This window comes from Lactuca saligna, chromosome 3, assembly GCF_052625555.1.
Source record: "Lactuca saligna cultivar CGN05327 chromosome 3, ASM5262555v1, whole genome shotgun sequence".
Classification (NCBI taxonomy): domain Eukaryota; kingdom Viridiplantae; phylum Streptophyta; class Magnoliopsida; order Asterales; family Asteraceae; genus Lactuca; species Lactuca saligna.
Window position 1 is genome coordinate 96,702,800 of NC_136419.1, and position 9,164 is coordinate 96,711,963.

The 9,164-nt window shown below is 37.1% G+C and overlaps 2 non-coding genes across 2 annotated transcripts; both read right to left on the minus strand.

The window, feature by feature from the left end:
- Positions 1-8,103: 8,103 nt before the first annotated feature.
- Positions 8,104-8,177, minus strand: TRNAV-AAC (transfer RNA valine (anticodon AAC)). Its single transcript has one exon. It is a non-coding gene; the product is annotated as a tRNA-Val (tRNA).
- Positions 8,178-8,834: 657 nt separating this feature from the next.
- On the minus strand, positions 8,835-8,908 carry TRNAV-AAC (transfer RNA valine (anticodon AAC)). The gene has a single exon. It is a non-coding gene; the product is annotated as a tRNA-Val (tRNA).
- Positions 8,909-9,164: the final 256 nt, after the last annotated feature.

The following is a 9,164-nucleotide window of genomic DNA, read 5'->3' on the forward strand; positions in this document are numbered from 1 at the left end:
CACTAAGTCAATCTTCCTCTCCCTAGCTCGAGCGACCAAATCCTCTAGCATCTTGCAGCTGTATCGGCTCACAAACTACCTAATGTCGCTCCTCAACATCTCATGGTATCGGGCCTTTTTCATCTCCTCGCCAGCCACATACTCCGGAACAAGAAGGTCCCTCTCCCGGAACATAACGGTGATCTCGGCCACTGTCTCTGTAGTCTACTGTAGGTCTTGGAACTCCCTCGTAAACTGTTGCACCTCAATCACAGGTGAAAAATTGGCCCTGAACCTGGCCGAGAAATCACTCCAAGTCATCGCATCAATAGAGGCATGATCTCCAATAGTTCTCCCAACCTCCTCCTACCAATCTCGCGCCCTGTCCTTCAGAAGAGAAGAAGCAAGTCGAACATTCTCCCCCTCAGGACATCTTCTGGTACGAAAGGCATTGGCGACATCCGCCAACTATCTGCCGTTAGCAATGGAGTCTCGAACCCCATGATAGTCGGGAGCTCCACAAGCTCTGAACTCCCTAAACGTCAGCATGCACGACCCCATCATGGCCGCCACCTCGGTGCGGAAAGCACTGAATCTCTCATCCAAAAGCTCCAAGATACCCTTCTTGATCGTACCAAAGATCACAGGAGTTTGTTCAATGATATTGTATGTGACCTCAGATGGAATGAACTCTCTCATCTGCCCATCTAGCTTCTTGGCTCCAGAGTGCGAGCATGATCCCTCACCAGCGCCTGAAGTGCCAACTGGTCTAGTGCGTAGCATCACCATACTAAAAATACACCATAACAAACATCATAATACTCATCATATCTCGAGGGATCACATATACTACAAGTTCCCTAGATTCATCTCAGCCTTCCTTGATTCGAGTACGGATCCTCTGCTTTCAGTAGTACGGGCCCATACACCTTCCACATATATCCATACTTTCCTCATGAACTGCCTTGACTCCACCAAGTCTCTTCTACTACTACTGCTTCATGTGCTAATATCATCCTAGTCTTGCCTTAGGGTAATCACCAACCCACTCTCCGCCATCAGCTGCATAAAAAGTCCCTGCTATCTTCTCCTAAGTAGAGCATATTTTATGGCTTTTTAAGCCAAATACCCCTTGCATGTGCACCAAGCTTGGAACTTTATGTGTAAAATGGACATTAGGAGGCCAGATCTATGGTTTTGATGTGTTAAGACCCATTTAAATCGACTATAGACTAATGATCAAGGATGGAATCGGCGAGTTGTTCTTGGGACTCGGTGAGTCAGGGTGTAATGACCACCAAATTCTTTCTGTCGATGGACCAGTTGATAGTGTGGAAGGTCCCTCAATTGTTCAGGCTTACAAGGGACCTGGGAATCATTGGACTCAACGAGTGTTTGAGAAAACTCGGCGAGTCCAAGGCAATCTCCCAATCTTTGAAGATGAACTCGATGAGTTGTTCATACAACTCGGCGAGTCATAGACTGGACGCATTCATATGCTAAAGATGAACTCGATGAGTTCAAGGAAGAACTCGTCGAGTCGGTTGAATACTAAATGAAGTGATGTTGAAGGTGAACTCGTCACGCTCTTGCTAGACTCGACGAGTGGGGACGTGTTTGTAGTATTATGTGGACAAAGGGACCCGGTGAGTTTGCGGACCAACTCGGCGAGTCTGGTCAACCAAAGAGTTGACTTGGCCAGGGTTTGACTTTGACTTTGACTTGGATTCAAGTTGACCCTTGTAGGGGTTGTGGGTACAAACTGATAAGTTAGAAGGGTTGTCATGTAGGGATTGAAGAGTCAAGGAGAGCCGGCTTTCACATCGAGGATAGTACAGACACTACATGACTTGGAGGTGAGTTTCCTTCTAGTAGGGGTGGGTCTACAGCCACAATGCCGACCCACCAGCAAAGGCGTTGCATGGATGGTTGTCTTTGTGATAATCATTTAGGATTGATGTGCGATATGATTAATGTGCTTGATATGATCATTGTATCTAATATGCTTGTTGTGCTTGATATGTATTAGTAATAGCATGAAGTGGCATAGTCCCCAGATACCGGTTGAAAGATACCAAATGGTAGGGTAGCTCCCGGTTACCGGTTGAAAGATACTGAAGGGGAGGGTAGTTCCCAGTTATCTGGTAAAAGATACCGAAGGGGAAGGTAGCTCCTAGTTACTGGTTGAAAGATACCTAAGGGGAGGGTAGTTCCCAGTTACCGATTGAAAGATACCGACGATTATGCATTATTTGGTATGGGTATGATGGTGGAACGCACTAAGCTTTATGCTTACAATTTCAGTTTTGGTTTCAGGTACCTCTTCGTCTAAGGGGAAGGAGTCGACGGTGTAGCAACGCATCACACACACATATGGTTTCCGCATGGAGATTTCTGGGATTGTACTCTGATTTTTATTACTTTTTATGATATGGTTTTCAGACATATTGTTATGACTTTTTTTTTCTTTTTTTAAATTGATATGACATTGGCAATGTTTGGTAAACTACGTTATGAACCTCGTAATTAAGAATGAAAATCTTGGCCTTGAAAATTGGGATGTTACATTTTTCCTTTTAAAATCATAAAATTCTCTTAGCACCTTTTACAAAAATCTCATTTATTTGATTTATAAAACACATATCCATAATTGTTTAATTAAAATCCAGGATCCTCAAAACATAACTCTTTCTCTGTTGTGTACAATCAAGTCGGTGCCTTCCCTCGATCCTGAGAGAACCTGAAACACATATCACATAGCACAGTAAGCACGAAGCTTAGTGAGTTCCCCAAAATACCACATACACATACTAGCCACTCGAGGCTATAACTCTATAGGACCTTGCGGTCAATATGTCTCAGTGGGACCCTCCAGTCCCAAGAATCATTGGACCCTCTGGTCCGGTCTGGGCGAAAACCCTCTTACTAGCCTTGACATATGCACAAGATTCATCTTCACTCCTCAAAAAGCCAAACTCTTTGACTTTCTCATTGAAACAAAGATTCATCTACGAGGTGCTTGTTTCAATCCATAGATGAATTTCTCAGGCTTACACACTCTATTAGGGTATTCTATAATGACAAAACCCTCTGGCTGACACATGTAAACATCTTCAGCCAAACTTCCATTAAGGAAGGCGGTTTTGACATCCATTTGCCATATTTCATAATCATGAAATGCAGCAATGGCTAACAGGACCCTAATAAACTTAATCTTTGCTACTGGTGAAAAGGTCTCATCATAATCAACTCCCCGAGTTTGAGAAAAGCCCTTTGCAACCAGCCGCACCTTATAAGTGTGTACATTACCATCCATGTTGGTCTTTTTCTTGAAGATCCATTTGCACCCAACTGTCTTGCAAGTCCCACTGTAGCGAACAACAAGGTGTAGGATAGTCAATCCAGTATAGATCTATACACAAATTCACGCTCTCCCTCCAGGAAACTCTAGATACAAAACGAGCCATGGCAGTGAAGCCATGCCCCGAAACAGTGGCTCACATTTATGTTATTGTATTCTTGTATATATGTATTATATGTACTAGTGTAATGTATGTTCTCTTTATCTAGTATGTAGTGTGTTCTCTTTGTTTCTCATCATAGTATGTTCGTTATGTTTCTCATAATAGTATATTCTCTTAGTTTCTCATCATTGTATTCGTTATGTTTCTCATAATAGTATATTCTCTTAGTTTCTTATCATAGTATATTCGTTATGTTTCTCATAATAGTATATATTGACTCATGTATGAACTGACTCTTTGTATGTTTCATTGTACTAGAAATAGTAAGTAGTGACTTCCTAAACTATACCTATTATAGTTTACTAGTAGAGTTGTTTGTATAAATGAACATGTTTGTACACCTTTGCTACCCAAAGGTATTGAACTGAGATAAAAGCTTTTATGTCTATACATATATACATAATATATAACTAAGGATCAAACGACACTCGGACAACCAACTACTCTAAGTCCACAACCAAACGAGGAACATGAAATAAAGTGATTTATCAGTCCTAAGTCCTTCCAGCCTTACTTATACAACTATATATGCATTAGACATGGTTTTGACAATATATAAGTTCAAAAGAGTTAAAAGAAAAGGTTTGACATGTAAGAACAAGTTCGATAAAGAGTTTAACATGTAAAAGAGTTTGATAAACATTTTGAAGTAGTTTGTTTGATAAAATAGTCAAATGTACAGTAAATCCATTTGTTTGATAGTTATTAATCACATGTGATTGATATAATAACTATAATGTTTCAACTTGTATTCCTTTCCTTAAAAGCATTTAAAATCATTTAAAAGGTAGATTAAGGGGTATGAACTCACCTGCAGTGAGTGGTTTGGATGAACAAGTGGTATAGAATGCTAAGTGTCAAGTGTAGACTTGAGCACACACACGGATCCTATTCATTATATAATGATACATATATGTATACAATTAGTATCTAAACAACAAATTATACAAGTAAGGACACCCTAGGTCATAGAAAACACTTAGATTCAAGTGCTAGAAGTACAAAGGGTTGCATATAATGGGTGTATGGCCACACATAGGAGTGTAAGGCCAGAATATTGTGTCTCATGGGTGTGTATGGCCAGAGTGTGCGGCCCAAGTGAGTGTACGATCGTACACTCATGGTGATACATGCCATTTTGTGTTTTAAAGTCCTCTTAAGCATCTAGGGGGTGTGTCTTGACCAATGCTTAACCTTATTGAAAGGTAAATGCCATTTTGGACCCTAAAAAGGGTGTGTATAGCCACACAAGGAGTGTACGGTCGTACACCCTTGATAATGATGTAAAAATGGTCAAAAGTGTATTACAAAGTTCTATCTTTCATTCCCTAAGTGTTCTTGATCAAGTGCTAGCCTAGAAAATGAGTTTTATGGCCCTTAAGCACCAAATGGAGGGGTGTATGGCCACATGGGGTGTGTATGGCTGTACACTCCTCATTGATCATACTCTGGACGTTTTCTAAGGAGTGTATCAGTAAGTAACTAGCACAAGGAGTGGTACTTACAATAGGGAAGCCTTTAGGGGTGTTTGTGGCCCCAAAACTTAGTAGGTGTTCTTGGTGTTCTTGATGAACACTTGAAGATCTAAACAAAATGAGTAGTTTCATGGATGAAATGGTAGATCCTTACTAGATAGAGTAATGAATCATCAAATAGATGGAAGAAAACACTTACAACTTGAAGATTTGAAGGCAAAATCGGATGATACTTGAGAGAGAAGTATTTCGGCCTTAAGAGTGTGAAAAGAGATGAAAGGAGGCTAACACTCTCATTTATCCAAAATAAGCATAAAAATTTAATAATAAGTTTAACAAGAATACAAAATCATCATCCAACATGTCCATAAAACGTTTAATAATAATTTTAACAAGAACACCAATTTTCTTCTAATATTCACCACATACTTACATTATTTGAACCCCATCGACTCATATTCATCTTCTTCTAACACTTGCTCCTCACTCTCGAACTCGAAATCTTCATCGAAAAGTTCCCTCGTTTTTGGAATCGCTCTCTTTCGGCGAGAGGCTAACATTACTAAAATTCATATTGGGAAATCTCCCCACGTACTTCTTTTCCATGTTTTTAGCTCTAGTTGTGCTAACAAATGCACTATGTTCCATGTAATTGTTCACGTGATATCTAGAACAGAGGATTATACGATCCCTTATCTTAAGGACAGGGTATTGATAAGACAAAAGTTTTGAGAACTGCAATTGCTAATCAGATCAAGAAGTTACATTTGCATTTGTAGTTATTAGACTTATCCAAGTGGGAGACTGTTGGATTAGTGTCTAAGTCCATACCTATATTTGGTATGTACTTGACCCGGTTGTGCATGGTCCTTTTGGGTTGCCTTCACCAAAGCAATTTGACTGGAGGAATAATAGAGAAAGAGGTTATTATGGTTTATTAATATATTATAAGACTAATATATTAAAAGATAAATCATAATTGTTTAATTAACATTGGTTAATAATTAATTAAGAGTTAATTTTGTGATCAAAAGAAGTTAATTGAACTAGAAGGGACTGAACTTTAATTATGTGATAGTTTCAAGGTTAGGCAAGGAAACCCTAATAGATAGGGTAGACAAGTTCCAAGGATAAGGCCTTAAGAATTTGTCCATAATGGGATTCTAGAATTATCTTATGGGATGCTTGGTGGCTAAGTAACCATATAAGAATAATGACTGAAACCCTAATTTCCACACCTATATAAAGACCCCTTTGGCATGAGAATTCGGCCACTCCTAACCCTAGAAGTCTTAGAGCCGAATTTCTCCTATCCTCTCTCTCTCTCTCTCTCTCTCTCTCTCTCTTTCTCTCTTGTTTCATCCAATTGATTTTGGTGTTTGTGATTCATTAGAGGCACAACATTTGAGGTGCTAAAGTTCTAAAGGCTTCAAGATCTACAATCAACAATCAAGGTAATCATTTAGATCTGTTTCATATGTCAATTTCGAATTATACATGCTAGATCTAGGGTTTGTAAGTCTTGAATGAATTGCATGTACAATAGAAAAACCTAGATCCAAGCTTTAGGGTTTGCATGAACACATAAGATGTTATTTTGTGTAAAACCCATCACAAGTATGATAAATGGATTGTGGAGGTACCCATCAAGGATAAATATCCATCTCTTTTTAATCTTGAATCAAGTGGACATATCTTATGAAGGAGAATTTGTGGGTAATTTGAATGCATGACGTGATACAACTGGATTAACATAGAAGCTATCCAATCTTCACGACAACCTTTCCCCAATTCAACTCATCAATGATGAAGATAAATTAAGTAACTTACTCGATGCTCGATGGTAATTACACTGTAGGAGCATTAAGGAGGAGTATCAATCACCATTTGATCACCCGTCATTCTATCCCACAAATCAACTGGAACAAAGAAATTCCGACTAAAGTAATATGATTCATATGTAGCATGGTACAAAATGAGAATACCAATCGCGACCGCATTATAGGAGAGGGTTTCTATATTGATACTTCCCTTTGTGGGTCTTGCATAAACGGAGTCGACTGTGCGGATCACATCTTGGTGCAATGATTGTTTGCATGTACGGTAAGAGAATAAATATTCAAATGGTGTGGTATATCTCGAAGCTTGTTTAACTATTTAGGTGGTTTAATCAGCTTCATTAATAACTAGGCTACAGTCCACAAATAAAAAACGGGTTCACTGCTATATGTTACGGAATGCTATGGAATTTGTGGAAATACCGGAATGATCGGTTGTTCAAAACGATGTTCACTAACCCCTCGAAAGGTGAAGATTATATAAAATCAACGGTGTACTTATTGGTTAAAACTAAGGGTAAAGGTGGAACATGTAAGTGGATTAAATTAGTGTCCTCCCCTTTCCATATGTTGCAATTATGTTTCCTTCATTTGCTTTGTACTTTGTAATTTGTTTGTCTCTGCTCCTCCGCTAGTTAATTGCTAGCCGGGAGTTCGTTTTTATAATATTTATCGTTTCCAAAAAAAAAAAACACATATCTACCATATACAACTCTTGAAGTTAACAAGGCCCAACATTTTAAAGAAATGTACTACTTTTGGTCTCATATTCAAATTTTCCTAAGATGATACTTAATTAAGGTTTCTGCTATCAAAATTATGAAAATATATACATTTGTGACTACGTACTATATTATTAAACAAATTTGAATTCTTCGTGAATCGATTCTCATAATAATATTTTTCTTGGTTTGAATTTTATTTGTTTTGAAACGAATGACTTGTTATCTTCGAATACGATCTCAAATTTAATATGATGCCATATAGTTTATAAAGCTATGCTTATTAAGCGAAATGAACAATCATGTGGGCTTATATATCCAATGTTTTCCCTAAAATGATATATCATTTTCTTAGAAAACTAAACATTTATATGGAATTCAGTTCAAGGCACTTTTTTTGGAGCAAACTTGTACAGTTTAGTCGTATTAAAATAACAAAAGTTATTTCTTTTAATTTCTCAAGCTGTTGTATTACCCTTTCGGCCAAAGCTAAGATACAATTAAATTAAGAAATGGAACTATAAGCCCAAAATGATAACCGGACCGGAATATGAATAAAAGAATTTGGCTTCGCCCGGGTTCGAACCGGAGACCTTCAGTGTGTTAGACTGACGTGATAACCAACTACACCACGAAACCGATGTTTAATAATCCGATAATTTTCATAATATTCTTTTGAATGCAAAATTTATAAATTATAATCGACCCATGGCCGGATCAAACCGCTTAAATCAATCCAATTTTTAGCTTCTTATTTTAATTTAATTTTTGGATTCGGGTTTCAATTCAATCATTTTGCTAACATACTATAGATCCCTAATTCCAAATACAACTTTTGACTCTTATTGAAAAGGTTAAAAGGCTCAAAAGTAAAACCTATACACTTTTAAGATTTTTAACAATTTTGTTTTGAGATTTTAAAAACCAATTGTTTGAGAAGATATTATAATTGTATTTTTTTTTTCAGTAATAATCGTTACAAATATATATTAATGTCGATTTTTAACAAAGTTTTCACCTTTTGTTCTTATTGTGAGCTATCTAATATAAATGTTGATAACTATTATTCATAGTTTTGGATTAGTTTCTTATAACAAATGATTCTCTAAAACATATGATCTTTTTACTAATTGTTGTATCCATCCATTCCGTATGCTTTATATTTTATGGCAACCGCATTTCTTTCTTATAAAACTATATGTAAGAAATTGTGTTTAGAATTTTATAATTGGAATTCGGTTAATAACAGAAATTTTGGGAGTAAACATCAAAAAATATGTGAAAGGAAACAAATTATGGCTTCGCCCGGGTTCGAACCGGAGACCTTCAGTGTGTTAGACTGACGTGATAACCAACTACACCACGAAACCGATGTTCCTTAATTCAACAAACATTAAAATGTTCTTTGAAAAATGTCTCCAAAAATCAATAACAAAAGTTTATAATTGATTAATGACCGGATTAAACCGCTTAAATTAATCTTAGCTTCTTATTTTAATTTGATTTTGCGTTTCAATTCAATCATGTTGCAACATAACAATTTTGAGTTAAGTTAAAATGATCAAAAGTAAAACCTATACAATTTTAAAATTTTTAACAATTTTGATTTGAGATTTTAAAAACTAA